Source organism: Echiichthys vipera (assembly GCF_963691815.1).
Source record: "Echiichthys vipera genome assembly, chromosome: 19".
NCBI lineage: Eukaryota > Metazoa > Chordata > Actinopteri > Perciformes > Trachinidae > Echiichthys > Echiichthys vipera.
The window spans coordinates 13,790,022-13,811,768 of record NC_139844.1 but is presented as its reverse complement, the minus strand read 5'-3'; the positions used below and the strand labels follow the sequence as shown (position 1 = coordinate 13,811,768).

The following is a 21,747-nucleotide window of genomic DNA, read 5'->3' as shown; positions in this document are numbered from 1 at the left end:
AACTGTGGTGATGACAGAATCTCCTGCCTCAGAGCAGAGAGGCATGCTGGGATTGACACAGGGTCCACTCAGTCATCATGCTGTGTGTTTTTATACTGTATATTGTGTGTTTGTGTGTGTGTGTGTGTGTGTGTGTGTGTGTGTGTGTGTGTGTGTGCGTGTGTGTGTGTATATGTGTGTGCAAAAGTTCAGATTGAAGAAAATGAGACAGTTTGTCAGTCAGCCAGTTACTTCCTTGTTAGGAAGTCAGTCAATTAGTCAGTGAGGAAGGGATTAACTGAGAGGCACACACACACACACACACACACACACACACACACACACACACACACACACACACACACACACACACACACACACACACACACACACACACACACACACACACACACACTTTCTTTTTGTGTTAAACATAGTGAAACTAGGAAATTGCTCTGCGATTTCCAATCTGTAGGTGTGAAGATGGAATGACTTCAATCACCACTTTATTCTTCCATGTCTTTGTCACCGCTATCTGTAACCCTCTCATCCTCATCCCTCTTTTCCTTTTTTCCTTTTTTCATCCCAGGAGGCTGCAAAAGGGCAGAGAGAGCGAATATTATGAAATGTATAGATGGCTTGTCACAACAGATCTACATGGTCAGTTACAGAAAGTGATTCATGCAGGAATCATAAAACATGAAAAAGTTTGCCTCATCTCCAAAATCACTTAACAAAACAGGAGTGTGAAGCCAAAACGGTAGAAACACAAAATGTTGTGAGCGGATTTTTTTTCACCTCCGCTTTAGTGCTGCAATTACTGCATTCATTATGCATTCAGTGATTTGAATTGGCCTAAATGACACGCAAGAGACAAACATAAGAGGAGAGACAATTGCTGCATTCTGACAGAGGCCACCCTCATCTGATGTCTGTGTGTGTGTTTGCTGGTAGTGAAACTCAGAGATTAATCTTAATGGCCATCATTTAACCTTTAACCTCAGTTTACACTCTCACACACACACTCAGGTGCAAACACACACACACACAGAGCTAATTTACTGGATGAGGAATGGAGTGCTGAGGATATTATTTGGAGTGTGTTTTCGTGTGTGTTGAGAGTAAGTGGTTGACCGGGGTCAATAGACAAAATTTGCCTCTCAGCTTTGCAGGCTCACTTCTTAACCAGAATTCTCATGAGAAGCAGAGGTAAACAACATTGTATTATGCAATAATATATTCATACTACAAAAAACTAATTTTAGAGACATTTTCCTATATTGTAATGAGTAGAGCTGCAATTTTTCTTTGACCGATTTGTAAATGAACAGAAAATTAATTGGAAACGATCTCAATTAATTCTCCAAAATTCTACTTTCTAATAGTTTCTCAAATGTAAATTTGAGTTATGGACTGTTGTTTGGGCTTAATAAGCAAGTTACAGCCCTTCTGTAGACATCTTAAAGAGATACTTTACTCATTAAAATCCAGGGATGTGTCAGCAAAACATCTCTTTAAATCTTAAATTAAATTGCTGCACTGCTCTCAACAGTCTGAAACTTTCAGACATGTTGCACTTCAGGCCACTTCCCTGTCAGTGGTGTTACACCAGGTGTTTCCCATCTGTAATCAAGGGAGGAACACCTGCTTTGATGTACAGGTGGATAATAACAACATGTCGTCATGTTGAAATCAGTGCCACAGAAAAACAATTTGGACCCATTTAATTCAAACTGCAAGAGGAAAGACCATTGTCACAGTTCAAGGTGTAAAATTGTACAGAATTGTACAGATAATCTCACTTCAATTTACCCTCACCAAAGCGCATGCTGCTCATATGTTGCAGCTTCAAAAGTGAGAATACTGTATGTGGAATAGCATGCAATAAGGAGAACTGCTGAATTGTGCTCACATGATGCTAGTGTATAGAATCTGTCATTTGTGCGTGTCCATCTGGTATGACCCCCTGTTCAACTCCTGAAGCACTAATGCACATATGGGCCGAGCACACACACACAGACTTAACGGCACATACACACCCATACGAGGGAACAGCTGAAAGAAACTGCCCACCCTTCCACCCATCCTCCCCTCTCCCCTCCTCCCTGCAGAGCCTCAGGACTCATCCAGGTGTCCACTTCCCTCCTCCAGCTTCTTTACCCTTTTTTCCATTTTGGTTTATATTGTACTCATGTGTAAAAATCACTGAACAACTGACAGATCTGATACAGTAAAAACATAGAAAACAATGAGATCAACATGAAATTCAGAAAAGATGTGCAATGACCCGACATTAGATTGACACTTCTAGATTGTCATGCTAAATCTAATTTGTACTCATGTTAATGGTAAGAAGTAGTGAAATTAAAGCTCACAGCTGCTCAATACGATATAGTCTCAGGCTTTTGTTTGATATCCAGTGTCAGCAAAATAGTGTTGTTGCACATTGTTACCATACTTGGCACACATTAACTCAGGGGGATATCTGAGTAGCTTGTTTGCTATATTACATGAATGTCACCCTGAACATCCCGCCAAAACCCACTAAAAAAATCAGTTTAATAAATTGTTGCTTGATTTTCTATATGAAATAAAAGGAACAAATGGTTTGTATTGAAAAGTTCAATTTGACTAACAAAATTATGAGACGTCTACAGCCCTATGAGTAACACCTTAAACCAGCTCTTTTAATCTCGCTTTTATTGGGGATTTTTTTCTGTTCTTTGTTCTTCTGGTTTAGTGTCCTTTAGCTATAACTTTTGTGATGGTCACTGTATGAGCCAGCAATAACTTTACATATTTTTTTTATTGAATGTTTGTCTGAAGGACGAGGGGCGGATTGAGGGTCAAGAAAATAAATTAATCAGGGAATAAGGAAAGAGAAGAAATTAATAAGAACAGAGCGGCAGTTCAAGTAAAAGAAATAAAGGTAAGGGGCCGAGAAGGGACGGAGTATTAAAGGAAGGAAGACATGGCAACAAAAGAAAGATGGCAGAAGAATGGGAAGTAAAGAAAAAGAAATGAAAGAGAACCAAAGGAAAGAAAGAAAGTCTCCAGTTTTGTGCAGGAGTGCAGTTTCAGCTTCTATAAACCCAGGAGCTCTGAATACTGCTTATTAAGCAGGGACTGTGTGTGTGTGTGTGTGTGTGTGTGTGTGTGTGTGACAGAGTGATATATTGAAACACACCTCTGTGGAACAGCTGCAATGATGAGACAGAGAGTAGGGAGTAAGAGGTGTCGTCTGCCTTACACACACACACACACACACACACACACACACACACACACACACACACACACACACACACACACACACACACACACACACACACACACACACACACACACACACACACACACACACACACAGACACACACACACACACACACACACATTCATGCATACAGACACACAGAGCTGAGCCAAGTCCTTTATTGTATTACTGTGGCCAGCTTGTATCAGAGGCTGAGCGAGAGAAGGAACGAAAGAGTGGAGAGAGAGAGCGAGAGATGAATTTGTTGTGACTGCTCTGGTGCTTTTTATTCCTCTATAGCCTCTTCTCTTCTCTTCTCTTCTCTCATTCGGCCCGACTCATCTGCGTGCATACTTATTACATTACACAGATAACGAGACCAATACAGGGAATAACAGAAATTGAGAAAGACAGACAGAGTTAAAAAGTAAAGGGAAGCTAAAAAAGAAAGGGAGAGAGAGTGCTGGAAATGTGGGGGAAGAAACGCATAGAGAGAAAGAAGAAGAAAGGGAGAGAAATGGAAAGGGGCTGGCAGATAGAAAGAAAGAGCGATTTAATAGATGAATCTGATTTATCTATAATGAAATCAGCTTCAGTCTGTATGGAGGAATGTGCTCCATTCAGTCTTTCTGCTGTTACAGACAAATTTACCCGTTTAATATTCTAAAGATCAGTGTGAGGAGATACATGTCCACCATCCGGGTGCTTAGGAGCACTAACTGGCTAGTCCTACTTTAAATGCAAAGTTAACATTTCTTACCATTTTAGACTCTATCATACTATCATTCGAACAGTTTCAAATTTTGTTACACTTCTTTTCTGCCTTTCTCCATCTATCTTTGGTCCAACTTCAATATATTCTGGTACATGCCACCCTTAAAATTACATTTATCTTCTCCAAATCCACCCAATGGAGGGCAGAGTGTGGCCAACGAAATCACTACAGGGAGTGTGGAGAGTCTTAATCGTAGTTGTAGTTTTGATAATTTTGCATAAAAATGTCTTTCTTCTTCTTTTTAATAGTGCTAAAACTAATCTATTTAACTATTAAATTACCAATTAACAAGCTATTCATCAAGTAAAACTACTTGACATTTATTGGTTTCAGCTTTTAAAAAGGGAAGATTTGCTGCTTTTTCATCTTTTTATCACGGTAAATTAAATATCTGAGTGTTTGGTTAGACTGAACCAATCTTGAAATTTCTCCTTGGCCTCTGGGCCTTTTTCCAAAACACATCTCTCACATTTTATTGGCTAAAAGAGTAATTTAAAAAATGTTCTACAGATAGATTGGTAGTGAAAATCATTAGTTTTTCAGACATACTGTTGAAAGTTACAATCTCGAAGACCTCTGCTACGTTCTCTTAGGCGATAAACAGTAATTGCAGGTGTGTTTGTGGATCTCATTTTCACTTTCTTTTGAACTTTCATCGTCTCTGGTCAATGCTCTTATTTTTGTTTATTTAGCCATAGTAACCGTTAACACCAAGCTATAGGATGGATGATGAAAAACACAAGCTGCTTGGAATTTTTCCCGAGAATGTCGTCACAGACAGTTCGTAATACTACAGAAGGCCATAGGCTCAATCACCATTGTCTTACCCTTTGGCGATGACTAGGCAGACAATGTCATTGTAACTCTGAACTAATACACAGTAGAACAATGTGTTACGATCATGGACCTGGCACTTATAATGAACTGATAATAAAGATAATAAAACATTTCTATTTGTGGTAAAAATCCCCATCAGAAACAAAAATCCGAACCCAAAGTAGGTAAAATATGAATAATCCTTTCCTCTCACCTCCCTGTCTACTGAAGAGCCCTCTGACTCACTGTTCACAATGATCATGTGTGTTTGTGCGTGTGTATCTTATGGATAAATACTTAAAAGACATGGGTGCATTCAATGTTTGTGTGTGTGTGTGTGTGTGTGTGTGTGTGTGTGTGTGTGGGCATGCTCTCGCTCTCCTTCCACCTTTCATGTCTGTCCAGGCATGAAGCAATCCACTCCTCACACACACACTGCCTCAGGCGAACACACACACACACACACACACACACACACACACACACACACACACACACACACACACACACACACACACACACACACACACACACACACACACACACACACACACACACACACACACACACACACACACACACACACACACACACACACACACACACACACACACACACCACATTGCCCATGGCTACATATTCGGTCCAAGGAAGCTGTTTTTTACTCTTCAAGTTGTTTGTTTGAGTGGATTTTATGCCCTTGGCATAACATACACACACACACACACACACACACACACACACACACACACACACACACACACACACACACACACACACACACACACACACACACACACACACACACACACACACACACACACTCACACACACACACACACGCATGCATGCATTCACAAAGATATGTGGAAACACACATGGACATTTTTAGGCCTGATTGTACGGACTTCAACTCCTGTGGGCATGGCATAATAACACACAAACACTCACACACATATACATTTTGTGGTTGCATCTTTTCCTATTGAAGCCGCAGCCATGGTAAGAGGTGCTGTCCAAAACCAGCAGCCAGATCAGTCTAGCTCACCTGCCAGAAACACTATGCTGTCCAATTATTCTGTACAATATGTGTGTTCGTGTGTATGTTTTCTCAAATTGTTTCTGTTGTCATGGCAGACGCTTTTATAGCCGCTTCTGTGTTTTGCTGATGGATGTAGTTTTGTTGTAAATCAAAGGATGGTGCTGCAACTGACTGCTAGTTGATGCTTTTTGCTGTAATATCGTCCAATGATTTGAGGAAATTAAAGTCCATCTCTGGGGTTTTATGGAGTAAATGTTCAGTAAATGGTCCACATTGTGCATCGCCAGGGGATTTGTTTTGTCTGAAAGTGTTGTGATAGCAAAATCCCAGTTTTGAGGACAGAATGGGCTGTTAATGTTGGTAAAGTGGGAAACTGGTTTGGTCCTTTCCTTCATCACATCTGTGTCCTCTCTTTGCCTGTGTCACTATCTGTTTCCCTGTCGCCTTTCCTCGTCCCTCTCTACCCCCCTTCCCCCTCGCCTGCAGGACAGGAGGCAGAGAGGAGTGGACAGTTAAAGGAGATGATCCCTCTCCCTCTCTCCCTCAGTGTCCCTCGCTCTCTCAGCATTACAAAGCCCCTTGTCGACTTTGATTACTTACATTAACGTGAGCAAGAAAAAGACTGCGCTCTGGATTTGCCTGTGTGCGCTATAGAGAAAGGGAGAGTGACAGGGTTTGTGTGTGTGTGTTCGGCCCAGACACAAGTCAACAACCAAACAGAGCAGTGATTGTTTGGGCTGTTGTATAACAACCAATGGTTTTCTTGTGCAACAAACCAGAGAGGAACCAGCATTTTCTGCCTGGCTGTAGTAAGCGATGGCACTGACATGGGGGGAGGAGCAGAAGGAAAGTCAAAGAGTGTGTGTTTTTGTGTGTTGAGTGGTCATGGTGGAAGGGTTGAGTGATCAAGAGGAGGAGGGATGGATAGAAAGATGGACATGGAGAGATAGATGGGATAAATGAAAATGCGGCCAGTCTGTACTTGTTTTCCATTATCAAGGTTCCAAACTGTTCACAGAACAAACACAAACAGCGTTAATTACTTGGCACACATTGCGATGTACGTGCCACAATGGGAGTAGGAGCGTGTGAATGTGTGTGCATGTAAATAAAACAAAAGGAAGAGAAACAAGGATGGAAAGGACAATACTGTGGGAAAGTTGAAAAGATTTGGGCCAACACTCCCACACGGGTGGTAAAAAGCAGCTATATTTGATCCAATGTGAGTGAGTTCATCTTTTTTGATCTATACTTTTGGAGTAACAGTATATATTTTATAGAACATTTAGCAATACAGAAATGTTACAAAATGCACCACAGAGCTGTAAAAATGCGAGCGGAGCAGGACTTTGGATGGAGTGCAGAAAACGTTGGAGCGTCAACTTATCTCCCGCTCCAATTTCACTGCGGTACTGCTCACACCATACTTTCCAGCTGGATGATGGCGGACTTCTGCCGGCGGGTGAGCGTGGGGCTTCATGCACTGGAGGGAGGGTAGGCGCCATTCATCTGATACAGCGAAGGTTTTTTTTTTCTTGGATCGAAGCGGCGAGGAATTTGATTGGAACAGGGTGAAATCTCAGCTATGCGTGGAGTGATATTTAGCGTATGGGCCTGGCTTTGAGCTGGGGAGCGAAGGGAATGAAAAGCTCTGTGACGCAAGAGCGAAAAATTCTCATCCCCACTGGCCTCTACTCACATGCACTGCTTAGGTCATCGGATTTTGATTCGTTTCACAATCACTTTACCTAACCAATTAGGAAATGAACATGAATAAAAATGAAAATGAGAAGGCAAAAATACAGTCAGGTTGTGACCAGAGGTTTATGCAGTTTGTCGTGCTCAAAGCCCAGTGTGCCAATCAAGGGCTTTTTTGGGTCACAAATCCACCATATTGCTTGTGAAAGCACACTTTGCAGTTTGTATCTTGATTGTAGTTCATTGCCACCCTTAGAGAGCATATGACATATGACTGATGATATGACTGTTAACCTCTCTTGTTCTTGCCACTTGCTATCATTCCTGACCTTCGAAAGAGGTTTGTATTCAGGGATGGATGTCTTCAGCTGTAATCACAAGATACCGTGCAATGACATGTAGCACTTCTGAAATGTCATTTTGTAAAACAGTGATCAGGTTCTGCATTAGATCTTGACGTTCGATCTCTTCAGAGGTACGAATGCAAAGAAAAATTTCCCACAAGGGTCAAAAAAGAAAGTATCGTAGTATATTGTTCCTCTCCCGTCAAAAATATTTCTGTAAGGGATCATATTTACAAGCAAAAATGTCTTCATAGAATTTTATTTCTCTCTTAATTTCAGCTGAGAAGAGGGAGAACAGGAATGTATGCAGTTCACAACTGCCAACAGGAGTCTTTGTACAAGTACCATCGGCTTCCTGTGCTGTGTAACTGAAATGTTATGGAAATAATCTATGCTAATGTAAAAAAGTACATGGTGAGCTGACTTGTAGCACTCGCTTTGTGTAGCGTTCGCGTCTGAGTCTTAGGTCAAGAATTGGTGTGTACGCTTCAGTGATCCACGCTTTTATATCTCCTCCCATCAAGTTGACATTAAAGGCGTCTTAGTGTGTCCACTCCCAATAAATCGGTGTCTGATGCCCTAGAGCAATAGGCCAAAGCCCCTCAAAATGTGCACACACTCTCCCCATTAAATGGACATTTCAGCTTTCAGATGGTCAGCTACATGGCCGACATCTGGCATTGTGGAAATACTGTCTTTATCTTAAATACATAAATTCAGTGTAGCGTTCATAGTTTACAAATGTCCGAAGATTTTACAGTGCATAAAATGTTGTCATACATTTATCGTTGTCAAGGGAGAATCCTTGTGTCTCTGAAGTGCTTTTTTTGTTTGTTCAGAGACTCATCCACGCGCTGCTGTCCCCAAATCAATGTTCAGGCTTTCTGTCAAGGTCAGGAAAGAGCTGCTTACAGGAGACAGTGTTTGCTGTCAGTCGAAGTAAAAGTGACGGTGATATTAATACAGCGCTGACAAGGTACAAGAGCATCTACTAACTGTAGAGAAGGTCTATTCTTTTTTCATACCACAAAGCTGATGTAGTAAGGGGATTCCAGGGAGCTCTGTAAATTACCAGAAGAATTTTGCATTAACTATCCAAGCAAAAACTCTTGCTTCAGCTGCAGCTTCTTCAATGTGAAGATTTGCAGCTTTTCTCCGTTTTCTATCATTGTAAATTTAAAATGTGTGGTTTTCTTACTTTTGGACAGACATAGCAAGCCATTCAATGTAATGAGGATTTTTACTTTTTGAATTTCTTTCCCTGGACTGCATTGGCAATCAAAAAAAGGCCACGTCATTCTGCTCTGACATCCAAGGCCTCAGAGTTTTTCTTTAAAAAAGCTGACAAGGTTTCAATGACCCAGAGTTCGTGGTGTTCACTCAACATCACTCACAAGTGCTCTGCACCCAACAACTGAAAGACAGGCCAATGGTCATTGTCTGGTGCTGCTGACTGTGTGTGTGTGTACCAGCAACCCTCCAGTCATGTCTCTGACCATTACCCCTCAAACTAGCTCATATATTCATCTATTGATGTAGAAACAAAGAGAAGGGACACATTTAACAATAGTGTCTGGTGTGTGTGTAATAGTGTGGGTAAGCCTGAGGCAGTGCTCTGTAACCTGAATATGAGTCAGAAACCGGTTCAACTCATTTTCTGCTCAGAGCTTTGCCATTTAACAATGGAGAAACACACACACACACACATGCACGCACACACACACACACACACACACACACACACACACACACACACACACACACACACACACACACACACACACACACAAAAGACCACTCCCCTGTAGGTAACCTGCCTCTCTTTCCCCATGAGCCCCTCCTTAGCTCCAACACACACACACAAACACACACACACACACACACACACACACACACACACACACACACACACACACACACACACACACACACACACACACACACACACACACACACACACACACACACATAAGCTTGTATGACTAGATTTGGGTGAATTATTGAATCAAGGTGAATTAAAAAAATTTGCTTAAAAGGCTTGTTTTTCAAATTAGTCCCATCCAAAACATCTGTAATTTCCCTCATCATTAAAGTCTCACAAGCACATTACATGACAGTAATGTTTCTGTAAGAAATATGCTCACTCACTCACATACAGTATTTCCCTATTGTAAAGTGTTATAACAGCTGTCCTCGGGCCAGTTACAGCTATTGTAAAGAGACGACAACTCCCTAAACTCATTTAACACACACACACACACAAATGCCATTGAACCTAGAGGCAGGTCTCTGTAGCACTTACTTTGCCCTCTCTTTTCTCTCTCTCTCTCCCTCTCTCTCTTTTCTCTCCCCTTGATCTCTCTTTCTCTTTCTCTTTCTTTCTCTCCCTCTGTCACCGTCTGTCTCTCTCTTTCTGTCTTGCATCTCTTTTTACAGCCCATAAGTGACGTTTGACCACATTTAACAGCTGAAGGTGAAAACATACACAGTCACACTCATGCACACTCTGCAGTATGTGCTTTCTCCAGTCTCCAGGCTAGTGTGTCTGAACGTGTGATTGTGACGGAGGGAGGGGGGAACAGACAGAGGAGAAAGTAGAAGTGTCCACATTCCTAAACTTTCTCTTTTGTTGTGCTTTGAAGAATAGCTGCAATTAAAACATGACATGCTATATATTTTCATCACTATACAAACATCTGGTTAATTACAAACTGAGGAAGACTGGTTTCTGGCACTGCGCACCTCACTACTGGAGTGAACAGCTAACTAAACAAAAGCTAGAGACACTTATTCCTCTGGGATTTTTTTCTTTAATTAGTGTCTATGCTGATGATTATTTTGTGTGACTAACCCATCTTGTTGTGATCTTATCAATATAGCATGTACTGTAATTTGTTGTCATGTCTTTCTGCAAAATATATACTGATCTTAAATGAAGAATAAATACATAAATAAAGCCTAACTAACTAATCAGCATACTCAAAAAATAACAAAAAAGCACAAGCCATCAGATGATCAGTTGGGATGTAAACAAGCCCACCGTTTAAGCTTAAATCTTAAATCTAACCTCTTGTATATAAATGTGAATAACTGTAAATGTAATATAACTTTCTGTGCAGTGTCCAGTTTTTCTACTAAACACTGCTTTGATAAAGTTTGACAGAGGAGAGAGGACTAAAACAATTTCCTTAGCAATGTTCATGTCTTTCCTGATGTCAGAAATTACCTTTATAAGAGCAATTATTATTTTTACTGATGGGAATTATGGCCCAAACCAGTTTGCATTAGCCATAATTCCCCCTTCCATATACACCCGTCTTTGGATGTAAACCCACCGACCACAGTGCAAACATATCTGTAAATATTATCTGATGTTGTTTAAATTTGTACACATGATCTTGGCTCTTGTGACATACAGCTGCGGTCTTTATTCACGCCTGTCAACATTGCAGACATAGTTTTTACCCTCAGCACAGCCACCATGATGACAGGCCAACAGAAATGTGTAATGCATGTTTAGCTCCGCAGACAGTCTCAGAAGTAGGTGCTTTGGTAGTTGTCTGGCCTGCTAGCATGTTATTCCCACTTGTGTGTGATTCCCTTTGTTTGGGTCTCTGTGGTTCCACCGCTGTGTAATGTGCTCTTTTTTTCTGTGCTGGCAGTGAAAAGTAAACTTCCTCCAGGACAGTAAACGCTATCGTTAGGTATCTTTTGTTGTTCGACAGAACTGTGTCACAACCACAGATGAAAGAGCTTCTTTGACATATTTTTTTATTTGAGTTTTTTTTTTCTTATTTGATTGTTATTGGTTTCAGAAGTCCCAGAAACATTTTCCAATTGTTATTTTAGGCGCTTTTTTCTTCTTTGATGATAGATGTTTTAGAGGCTTTTTTTATGTGTGTATTTGTTTGCCTCTTTTTTCTCTCTTCGTCTCTGTCGGCCTCTCCAGTATTATTAGTGCTGTTTCAGGTTGTTCTTTGTGTGTCGGTGTGGAGAAGTTCTTTTTGTCTGACAGGCCGAACAACAGAAGTGCTTCTGCTGCACAAACGCAGCATAGACTAAATCCAACCCGCCAGTCGGTCAGTCAGTAAATCAGTCAGCCAGCCTTTGAGCCAGTTTGCTGGACAATTGGAGACGTCAGCCAGGCGGTTCAGTGTGTCACCAGCCTCTGTGCTGACTTGCTAAGCTAGATGCTTCAGACTTAACCTGCTTATGGCTCCTGGGTGGGATTTTTTTTCCTTTACTAACTCAAGTTTCCTCCTCTTCTCACTTCTCCGGCTCTTCCGTCCCTCTTCTTCCCTCTGTTTACCTTTTTGTTTTTTGTAGATGTTCCTCTTCCCTTCTCCATCTGGCCACACTTACCTTACCGTGTGTGTGTGTGTGTGTGTGTGTGTGTGTGTGTGTGTGTGTGTGTGTGTATTTGTGTGTGTATGTGTATGTGTAAGTGTGTGTATGACGCGCGCGTGTGTCTGTGGGGGTTGGTGTTTAATGTGTGTTTGTTCTGCTCTTATCTCATCCACACCAGACCTGCTTTTCAGTCCAAAACCTCAGCTGTGCCCTGATTGGCTCAGAAACAAACTGCCTCTTGTCTGCTCTCTTATTGGCTCATTCAAATACAATGGATCAAGCATTATTTGATTGTATTCTCCTGGTAATTTATCAGTTAGTTATCAGGAGAACGTGATGAATGGTTTAGTGTCACAGTGTAATGCAGATGCTGGCTCCTGTGGCATGTGGGTACACACAGGTGTGGGTCTCGTTGCTCCGCCCAAAGGCAACCCACCAATGCTAGCAATCATTCTGACCCCATTCTGTCCAATATTGATCCCTTTACAGTCCTGGCCTCTTTTGTATATCTCAATGGGACTTGTCTATCTAGCCTCATTCACATTGTGTGCGTCTACAGCCCTTTACAGTAAAACCTGGAAGTGTCTCTCATCTTATGACTTTCAGATCACTCACATGATGCTAAGGTGCTTGGCAAAGAGATCTGATCTATAAATTATTAACTGATTTCTAGATTTCTTCCCACTGTGAGTCATAATAAGGTTTGGTGTAGTGAGTCAGCCAGTCAGCATTTTTGAGGTCAAGTGTGCGCTGAAGGGTAGAGAGAAGCAGCCAGTTGAGACTTGTTTGGAGATTTTTACTTTAAAGAAAATACCAGCTGTGCTCTCCGTTCTGAGCCGACCTGAGTGCCGTCTAAGGGCCCAATAATTACTCCCCGCTGACTCATTCGGAATGACACACACTGTCACAGGATCTGATTGTGTTGATGGTTTATATCCTTTCAGTGACGTTTTAAGCTACCAATGTCTAGAGTCATCTTAAGACTTAATTGCCAGCCATAAAACATTTCTGTCTGTTTCACAGTTCATCTCTTGTTACTACAGAAAAGCAAAGAAGAGTTGCCTGTCAAGTTTGACAAAATGGGGGGGAACCTCAGGTACCAAACTGTATTGTAATCCACACTGAAAGAGACAGAAAGAAAAGAGTGGACAGGGGAGAAAGTAAACAGAGGAGTGGGTGTGGGGAGAGGTAAATGGGTGAACAAACACACACAAAGAGGAGGGGATGGCTCAACTTTCCTGAGAACAAGTGAAATCTGACTCCCTCTAGGGTTTATGGGTAAACTCATTCTCAGACAGCGAGGAGGAGGGAGGGAGGCAAAGGAAAGGAGGGTAGGATTTCCCAATTTTTTCTATGGAAGACAAGCTCGCCCCTCTGTCTCTCTATCATTTGCACCTCCTTCTCCTGTCCTCTCTTCTCCAAGCCTTATCTGCCAGTTAGTCAGTGAGTCAGTCTGCATGTGAAGTTTCCTTAAATGTCAGTATTTGAATAGTAATAGAGATTAACGATAGAGAGATAGATACAGAGTGTAAGAGGGAGAGAGAGAAAGCACAGGAGAGAGGTGAATGTCATAAAGATAGAGTCTATGAAAGGTTTCGACCCCCTGCTAACAGTGCTAACAGCACTAACAGCGCTAACAGCTATCTCTAGACAGACAGACACACGCACAGTATACTGATTAAAGTGGCCAGAAGAATAAAAAGAAAGTTATGGAGAAAGGAGATATTCCTATTGAGGTGCGATGTATTTAGGGCTTACGTGTCATGCTGACCGTCAACAGGTCACTTACTGTAGATTGTTTAATTATGTCACTACCATGAGGAATTTAGAGCTTCATACAGTAGTGATGCTAATACAGTAAGAGAACTTGATACTGCGTTTGAGGCACAGCCCCGTTCTTTTCTATGACAGTTGCTCAGTGCCTCATGAAGCCAAAAAAAGACCTAAAAATACCTAGATGATCGGCACTTCTTCTGCCATACTTTCGCACTGTTGGGCCTATAGAGCAAGCGCACGAGAGACTTCTCTGGATTGAGCCGGCTACTTCCGGTTTAGCGCTCCGGCTAACTTGAATGGGAATTAAATTATTTAATCATGTGACTCTTCTAGATTTCATGTCTCTTTCCACGTAAGGCAATGGGAAAAAGTAGTGTTGGGCTCAGTGGCATCACGTGATCGTGGAAAGAGTGAAAGACACTCTTATTATTATTATTCAGACTAAACCTTTTAAATGATAAGGGACATAACCAAATACTTTGCTCAAAAAAAGCGCTGCTGTAGCATCAAAAGACGGTTCCTCTCAGCTCAGTTCCCGTTCCCATTGTGTTGTGTGACAGTGATACCGTGATGACTGGTCATTAGTAAGTCGTTCACGCCTCATTGTCTGCTGGTGGTGCTTTTTGTTTGCGGCTGTCCAAGCAGAGATGTGTTTTCAGGTACTATATTCAACTTACTTTGTCTTACAACAGCAATAAGAGCCTCAGTCAACATCAAAAGTCCACGTAGTCACAATTTAACAAAGAAAGCACTTAAAATACAGAGAGCGAGCTAATTGTTGGCAACAGCATTTTAAAGCAACAGTCAGTAAATAATGTTTTATTGTTAAAAATAAATATAAAATAAAATAAAATTTTCATCCAGATTGGTCAATGAAACGCCAACATGCAGGGATGGAGGTCTTTCATACGAAAGCGTGTGAGACCAAATCATCAGTTTGTGGCAAATAATGTGGCGCTTGAAAACTGCTTGAGTTTTGTATTTGAATTGAAAAGCGGCATTAACCCCAAGAGAGGAGCGGGTGAGGGGAGAAGATAGTCAGGGATGGAAGGACAGAAAGGCTCCTCACAGAAGGAAACACACAATTCTGTTTTACTGTTACTGTCAATGGAAACTCCTGAATCAGCTGAACACACACACACACACACACACACACACACACACACACACACACACACACACACACACACACACACACACACACACACACACACACACACACACACACACACACACGTCTCAGATTCAATTACAGCATTGTGAGATGAAGGAGAAATTCTTCTGCCTTCAGCACTTCCAATTAAACTACCACTCTGAGTGTGGGAGCGTGCACGCACGAATGTCACTGTGTGTGTGTGTGTGTGTGTGTGTGACACAGTGTGCATGTGTTTGTGTGTTGCTGAGTTGCTGTGTAAGTCGTGTGTATTTGGGTGTGTGATTGCGCGTGCCAGTGTGTATGTTTAACAGGCGAGGTGTGTGTATATGGGTCTCGGCTTTGATGGCGTCGCGCTGCGCTGCAAGGGCTACTGAAGCATGACGAGTGAGAGTTTGTGTGTGTGTGTGTGTGTCAGCCTCTCTGATGTCACCTTGTATCATTTCAGGCTAATTTCACCTATTCTCAGAGAGGGAGAGAGAGAACAAAAAACAGAGACGACACAGAGAAAGTAAATGATAAGGTACAACTTTATTAGTGTCCTTGAGGCGGTCAGGGCCACTCAGTGATTCACACACACTGATTTAAAACAACAAAGACAGCAACAGGAATTGAATACACCGCAGTACAGAGCAATGTCAAGAGAGCATCATAAAGGGATAGGGTATAATAATATAATACAGGATGATGAAGTAAAGTGATACCGTACCATCATGTGCGCATGAATTCCTTCCCTAAGTTTCATTCTCTACTTAAGCCTTCTTCATGCGTCTGAGCCAAGAACTAAGCTCGTCGTGGTGATTCACTGGTATGAAATGTCCCACAAAGCCAAATATGATTAGAAATCCGGGTCAGCAAACATAATTATTAACTGGACTCTGCCAATATTTTAATGAATTTGAGGAACACAGTATTATTGGTGGTTGGAATTGGATTTTAATGATGTAAATGTAATTATTGTCCTTGGAAAATCTTTCAAAATGTTTGCAAAATGGAACTTCTTTTTCTCTTCTCTTCTCTTCTCTTCTCTTCTCTTCTCTTCTCTTCTCTTCTCTTCTCTTCTCTTCTCTTCACTTCTCTTCTCTTCTCTTCTCCTTCTTCTTTTCTCTTCTCTTCTCTTCTCTTCTCTTCTCTTCTCTTCTCTTCTCTTGTTGCATAATTGTAACTTAATAGATTTTGATCCTCATTGAACTTATAATTAATGCAGAAAATGATAGATAAAATACATAAATATAATAAAGTTAATCAACAGGCTTGGAGTGATCTCCCCGAAAATGAATTTATTTTACTGCCTCTCTGTTTCCCCCACTCCTTTTCTTTGCACTCTCTTACTCATCCTGTCTTATCTGCTCTCTAGTGATAATATCTCTGCCTGCAGATTGAAACAGAGCTCTGCTGATAGTACTAGACACAGTCAGAAAGAGGGAGAGAGAGTATTTACTGTACCTACATTAGAGAAAAAATGTGTATTTTTTTGACTGCGGGGGCTTGAGATTGCGTTTGTGCTCCTTCAGATTCCAGATCAGATTGAAGCTGTTTGGCCTCAAAAAGATGTGGTGATGTAACGGTCACCTGATTTGCGCAAATATATGGTTCAGTGTGAAACATCATACAGGAATTAAATTTATATGACTTCCCAGACATCCAAACTGAGAGATTTTTCCAGGGAATGACACCACAGATCATCATTTGTGCCTGAGGCTCAGTCACAATTGTTACCTCAGTCGGCTAATAAATAGTAAACAGACAGTTATTAAAATAAAAAATGTTCATGTTTTTTACCACTTCAGAACTTATAAACGTGATTTCTTCCGACTGGAGGTCTCTTGACTTGAAATATTGAGGCAATAGACTTTACAAAGTTCATTCAGCACGTTATTGCATGTGATGATATGTCATAGTTGTTTATTTTCAATCGTCCTCACATGTAGCCTTAGTACAAACCTTGGTACAAAGTAGCTCCAACAGTAGAGTTTTTGCATTTTCAAAACTCAACGTTAAACTGATTATTCAACCCAAGTTCAGTCTACTCACATTTGTACGGCAGCTTATTAACTGAGGTTTTTTTAAGTTGTACCAGCTTAAATGATTATTGGTGAACATGGACAGTGAAAGAAAGATTTCTTGAATATGCAGACTCTCTGGTGTCATAAAAGTTATGCTGACATGGTCTCAATTCAATGACCTTCCATATCTTTGATATCTCATCTGCATGTCTTTCATGCAGAACTATGTGACCTTATATCTGTCAGATTGGATGCCTTTTCTTCATTTCCATCCAGGAAGGACACTCCAGCATACAGATAATAAATGTAGTTTAACTCAAGAATTTGTTTTCTTAAACAGCACCACTCACTGTACAGCAGAACCAACATAAATCCCTCATTTATTTTTTTACAGATTTATTTGCTCTGATACTATTTTGCCATTGTATAATTTTCAAATTCATAGGACTAATTACTTTGGCTGTTTTCCTTACATTGACTCACCATCATAAATAAAACATAGGTTATAGTATTGAGTTTACAAAATATAAAGTCCTTAAATAGCAGATGTGTGTGCCTTTTGCAGGAATGAAACCTAATATTCAACGGCATTGAAGATCCTAGATGTGCTCACACGAGACAATGTCAAAGCATTAGGTGTATAAAGATACACCGATGCGAATCAGAAACCGATTTTAACGCTAAAGATGCGACTTAAGCATCTGTTGGACCCGTGGTCGGGTGAAAATGTGCCATGAACCGGTCTATGGCCTGATTATGAATTTTTTTTCATCTGCCTTAGCCGATGACCGATATGGACTTCTAATTTTCTTGAGCAGATATTTGGAGCCGATTCTACTATTCCCCCCTGAATTTACATCATACAAATTACACAATCATGATAACAAATGTAACTATTATGTTTTTTTAAAAAAGGAACTTTTATTGAACTTGAAAAGGCATCTCCATCAACACGGAGCTGCCTGTACGTCTGTAAATAATGCCAAAGTCTTAAGTAAATCACAGCATTTATGTTCTGTTTTTTTGCTCAGGACCTAAGAACTTACTGTGTAGTTGAAATGAATGGCTTTTGTGACATGGTGAATACCTTAGAGGTGGGGTTTTTACATACAGTAGGTTAGGGCTATTTGGTCTACATGTGTCAGTTGGAATAGTAATAAACACAATGACATGTCTTTCTGAAATTATACATTTTTCTTCCATTTTCTTCCCATCCCATGCCAGTTGGATCGGAATGCTGGATCGGCCTCATTCAGCCGATGTCCGATCCAGCCAATTAGTCAATATCAGAGCCGATATCGATCCGGGTATCGGATTGGTGCATCTCTAGCCATAATGTAAAGTAACAAAAACGTGCTACACTGATGCGATTCTCTGATGTTGCGTTCTTCTTTATTTACAGTGCCAAATCACAACAAACATTATCTCAGGACACTTTACAGAGTAGGTATAGACCACCCCCATGACTTATTTATGATTTACATAGAACCAAAAATTCCCTTTAACAGGCAGGAACGTCGAACAGACCCAGCTCTATGGAGGACGGCCATAGAGCAGGAGTGTTTTGCACAAGGGCACACGTTTTGACTTAGCTTGCATAGATTTGATAATGAGCCAATCAGCCTTAGTTTAAATGGAGTTTCTTTGTCAAAATAGATTTTCTAGAATTAGAAAAAAGCACCTTGGATCTCCATTTGATTTAAACATGTCCCAGGGACTTCTATCTGAGCAGACTATAGCTGTTAGATCTGATTTAATACTGCCTATTCTGCAGATCGGTTAGATCACATTGGAGAAAAGGAAAGGTAATCAAACTAGCTATTGTTATACATTCATGCAGTGTTGCCAACTAATAATCTTGATCTATGCTAATAACTGAAGATTGTGGTCTTCCTTTTTCCCAGCGCCCCCCTGGGGGCTGTCTGCACCCATGTTTCAGATCAGTTTGAGTGAAAGCACTTTTTCTTTGACTCAGCTCCTGAAGGTGGAGGTCAATGCATATCACCACAAAATGAGTCTGAGTGACGGTGGCAGATGTTGTGTCTGATGGCATTCAACAATCTTTGAGAAAAGACTGCGGCTGTCCTGTGTCAGTGTGTGTGTGTGTGTGTGTGTGTGTGTGTGTGTGTGTGTGTGTGTTAGTATGTGTGGGCGTGTGCGCGCGCGCGATTGTGCCGCTCCTCTCTCTGCCCTTGAGCCTTTATCAAGTCCTTCTAATTATTTTATAATGCAAATGAATCGCCATTATTTCATTAGCGAGGCAGCCAATCACAGAAGCTGATTAGGAAGTGATTAGCATGCAGACGGTTTTTCTCTCTCTCTGTGTCCTTGTGAGTGGAGGGGAGGGGGGGCAATAATGGCCCATCTGGACACACACTTTTGCATATAGTTGGAAAAATGTTATCGGGATTTGTTATAAAATATACTACAGTTAACACACGCAGACAGACAGTACACATACACCGTATTTCTGGAACAAAAAAATTGGTTATAATCGCCATCTTTATAATAACAATGGATCAGATGACTATGTGTAATGTGAGAAGGGTTTGTCATAATGACAAAACCGCAGAAGATTATTCTACAGAGCGATTTAGACTTTCAGCTCATTGTTCTGGTGTTACAGCAATTTTACTATTTTGGTTCAGTCTGACTGCCCTCGTAGAGTTGTTTTCAGCCACAGTAGGAGGCTGTTTTCAGCCAAAAAAGCTCTACCATCCCAGCACCTAACAGCCTAGCTCTTGAACATAGTGGAGCATTTACCAGCTAAAAAAATCCCCAAAACAGACCTAAAAGGAGAGGGAATATGTGAAAATGTGATTCATTAGGTCACCTTAAACGCATTTTCAAATGAATGCCAGTGTTGTTCTGTGTCTGCTGGATGTTGTTGCTAAAAAGTTTGTCAAACTTAAAGAGTTATACTATGTCAGTGTTTTTTTTACAGCCTGTTTCTGCTGCCCTTAAGAATCCAAAAAGTCACTACAAGTTCAATGTCAGTGTGTATCAAGGCTTAGCAAATGCAAAGTAGACGTCAGTGATTGTTAGAATTGGATTATTTATGTTTAAGTATTAATGAAACAGTCATGGATTAATACTAGATAGAACTCCTTATAACAGTTGGGTAAGACATGGCTCGTCGTCACTGAGGCTTTTTTCCAGCAGAGGTAAAATAATAGTTCAAGGTCTGCTCTTCTCATTACTGGCAACTGTGATTAACTGTCAGATGCATGTGTCTGTTGATGTGTCTGTTGACGTGTGTGTGTGTGTGTGTGTGTGTGTGTGTGTGTGTGTGTGTGTGTGTGTGTGTGTGTTTAAGTTGGCAGGACATTGAGGAAAGGGAGAAGTGAGAATGTGGGCGAGCTGGTGTGAGGTTTGTCTGTGTGTGTGCAGACAGTTTCACACATTTGGTTTCTGTAGACCCCCTTCTCTTTTAGCATACACACATATATGGACACACAGCTACTTTGTTTAGCATATTTGCAGCTGAAAGCAGCGTGAATGTCTATCAGAGGTGTGCAGGTGAGGAAAGAGGAATGCTTTACGAGTGAGAAATGTTCTTTGAAACCAGTCAGTAAAGCGGAATTCTAAAACAAGGACATGATTTTCTTCACTGCTAAGCCAAGGCAAAACACCTCTACTACGACGACACTATATCAGAGCTGTGTGTGTGTGTGTGTGTGTGTGTGTGTGTGTGTGTGTGTGTGTGTGTGTGTGTGTGTGTGTGTGCAGTTTAAATCCCAAAGCACATTTTAAACACGGTGGGTTTAAATCCAATTTCGCTGTACACTGTATACTCCTTTCAGAAGCAGAGATTTCAGAGAAAAAGCTTTAAACTGAATTGAGCTTCTTCTATAGTTAAGCAAGGTTAAACAAGGTCAAACAAATGCTGTAACATATAAACTAAGGGTAAGTACTTCTGCAATGTACAAACTGAGGACTCAGAGCTCATCACATAAAGAGAACACACTTAACTTCTAAGGCTTCATACTAAAGTAATACTCACACATTTTATTTTCCATTAGCAGCATTGAGCACTCCAGTCAATGAGAAACTGATAAATTATATTTTATCTTTTTACTTTTACCTGTATTAAAAAAATAAAATTACATATTAAATAAACTTAAAACTAACATGAATTTCCCTTAAAGCGTTATTCCGGTGTAAACTGGTGAATTTTTTGGCAAATTCAGTCATCAAAAAAGCCATTGAGACAATTTTTTTTTTGTGTATAAACTATTAATGGAGAAATCCGGAGAGTTGCTACAATAACGGCAGTTACCTGCAGTTAACTAACACTAAATAGCTCGGGGAAGCACGGCGAAGGAATTAAACAGCTTTTTTAACCACTAATATTGCTCAAAATAACACCAGACCTCTGCAGTAGCATGATAAGAGTCCCTACACATTAACAGAAGCACCAACAGCATAGTTAGTGAACTGGGAATTTATTAAAATAGTGTTTTTAAAGACTTACCTGGTGGCCGGTACCAGCTTGTCTCATAGTAAAGTCCATTCAGGTAGATTAGCAATTGCAATCCAATCCAAAAGGAAGGAGCC

The 21,747-nt window shown here is 40.8% G+C and overlaps 1 protein-coding gene across 7 annotated transcripts in view; it reads left to right on the top strand.

Annotated features, from left to right (window-relative positions):
- ptprk (protein tyrosine phosphatase receptor type K) overlaps positions 1-21,747 on the top strand; it is a 114,371-nt gene that overhangs the window by 18,432 nt on the left and 74,192 nt on the right. The gene's annotated exons all lie outside the window — the stretch shown is intronic.